This window comes from Microcebus murinus, chromosome 2 (assembly GCF_040939455.1).
Source record: "Microcebus murinus isolate Inina chromosome 2, M.murinus_Inina_mat1.0, whole genome shotgun sequence".
NCBI lineage: Eukaryota > Metazoa > Chordata > Mammalia > Primates > Cheirogaleidae > Microcebus > Microcebus murinus.
The window spans coordinates 6901694-6904252 of NC_134105.1; positions in this window are offsets into that span (position 1 = coordinate 6901694).

Sequence of the window (2559 nt, forward strand, 5' to 3'; positions counted from 1 at the left end):
ATGTGATAAATGCCCTGGTGGCTGCAAGAACAAGGTGGGCTGAGTGCTGGTGGGACCAGCAGCTTCTGGTACATAGTGCCCCTCACTTGAGTGCAGTTTTGCTCCCCAGAGAATATTTGGCAATGTCTCAAGGCATTTTTGGTTGTTGAAATTGAAGAAGGAATGGGGAAGCCACTGGCATCTAATGGATAGAGGCCTAGGATGTTCCTGAGCATCCTGCAGTAAGTACACAGGGTGGCCTCCCCGCCCCCACAAAAAAATAATTATCAAAACCCAAATGGCAGTCGTGCTGAGGCTGAGGAAGTCTGATACCCAATGCCATCTAAGCTGGGCCTTGGAGGGGGAGGGGGTTTCCAACACGCAGAGCGAAGCTCCAGGTCCAGAGAATGCAGGGTGGCTGGAGTGGGGGTAGGGGGAGTCTATTTAAAGGTCTATTTTCCCAGGCCAAGGAGAGTTTGGACTTCATCCAGGGGGTGACTGGGTGACTTAGAGTCATTCAAAGGTTGTGTGTAAGTCTTTTAAAGATTTTTAAGGTTTTTAATTTTCAAAATGAACTCAAACAGCACAAAAAAAAATTTTTTAAGACCAGTGAAGTGCAGTAGTGAGAAGGGGGAAAGAGTAGAACAAGGAGTTCAGTCTGTAACTGTGAACAATCAAGTGAGATAACTCATTACCTTCTGACCAGCTGTTCTCTCCCTTATCTTTGGCCACCCAGTTCCTCTCTCCGGAAACCAATGTGGCTAATCAGTTTCTTGGATGATCTTCTTGAGCAAGTCTGTGCATACACAAGTGTGTGTGTGTGTGTGTGTGTGTGTGTGTGTGTGTGTGTGTCTTGGGTTTCCTTTTTCTGATTGCAAATTCAATTCATGTCCACCATGAAAAAGTCAATCAAAATAGGAATTGGTAATGTAAGAGAAAAGGTCACCTGCAATTGCACCCCAACCCCGCCCTGCACCCCTTCCCAGGAACATTGTCCACAGTGCTGAGGAAGTCTTGTCATTGAGGGGGTTGATACAAGGGCCTCCCATTTGAGGTTGTGTTTCAGAGAGAAAGACTAGGAGCCTGAGAATGGATTATAAGGCCCCTGCAGCAGTCCAGGCAAGTGACCAGGGCCAGAGCCAATTCTCAAAGGGAGGTTTAGTGAAGCAGAGGGAATGGGCAGTAGAGATGTTTGGTAGGGAGAACAGCCAGACCTCCACCTGGCTTAGGCAAGATTCTGCCCAAGAAGGGAAAGGAAATGGAATTCATAATTCCTGTCTGCAAAGAATTGATGGTCCGCTTTGGAAGGAAACAATCAGATAGCAACAGTACAAAGCTGCTAGTAACAGCTCGTTGCATGCCATTCCAGACAGGCCAATCCACACCCTGAGGCAGGAGCTGGGTGCGGCCCCACAGTCCCCAGTCTGACTCTCAGGACAGAAGGGCAGTGAGGGTGGGACATCTTCCTCTGACCTTCCTCACAGAAGACTGATAAGCTGGTCAGTCACCACAGTACTGATTTGCCTCTTGAGGTTGTTTGTGGCAGGATTCTGCCATCGTTATAGAGCAGTGCTGCCCAGTAGAAATCGAGCCACAGATGTCGGCCACTTATGTAATTTTAAATTTTCTAGCAGCCACCGGTTTTTTTTTTTTTTAAAATGCAACAGACTGGCTTAATAAGCAGCCACCGTTTTTTAAAAGTAAAAAGAAACAGGTGTAATTTTAGTAATATATTTTATTTAACTCAAATTATCTAAAGTATAATCACTTCAACACATAATCAATGTACAAATATTAGTGAGGTGGTTTATATCCTTTCTTTGTACTAAGTCTTACAGCAATTTGCATTATCTCAGAGGTTCAATAACCATGTGTGGCTGGTGGCCACATATGGCTACCTCTCCTCTCCATTTGGGAGAGCTGGGGCTTGGAGCCTTCCCTGCGTAGGACTGAGTCCTTCCAGGGCCCTGTTTACTGCTGCGTGCTAGTTAGGAACACAATGAGGGGCCCAGTGATCTGACATCTGAGCTTGTGCAGCCTCCCCTCCAGCCTCCTAGCACTGTCGTGAAGATTAGAGAAAAACGACGTATGTTAGGTACCCAGTTCAGTGACTGGCACGTAGTAGGAGCCTGATACGTTGCGTTTGTTGCTGTTCTTACTTCCTCAAAGGCAACTGAAGGGCAGCGGCCCAAGGTTGCTTCTGTCTCCCTGGGTGAGTCACTTCACCCTAGCAGCCTGGTCCTCTTGAGAGCGCTTCTCTAAGATTACAAAATGCAAGTCTGGATTCCAGAGCTGCCAGAGGCCGTGGGGTCAGGCTCTGGGGCAACAAGCGCAAGAGTGAGAACCTCTAATCCACGCCCTTGTTATTTCACCCCTTGACAGCTGGAGGCCCCGCCCCGCCCCGCCCCGCCCCACCCTTCCTAGCCGGGCGGGCGCCGGCTGGGACTACAGCCCCCATGATGCAACGGGAGTGCCGAGGCCCTACGCAATCGGCTTGCGACGCCCCGGCGGTGAAGTGGCGCGCTGAGGCACCTCTCAAAGCGCAGAGTCGCGGGACCTCCGAGACATAAGGAGCAGTCG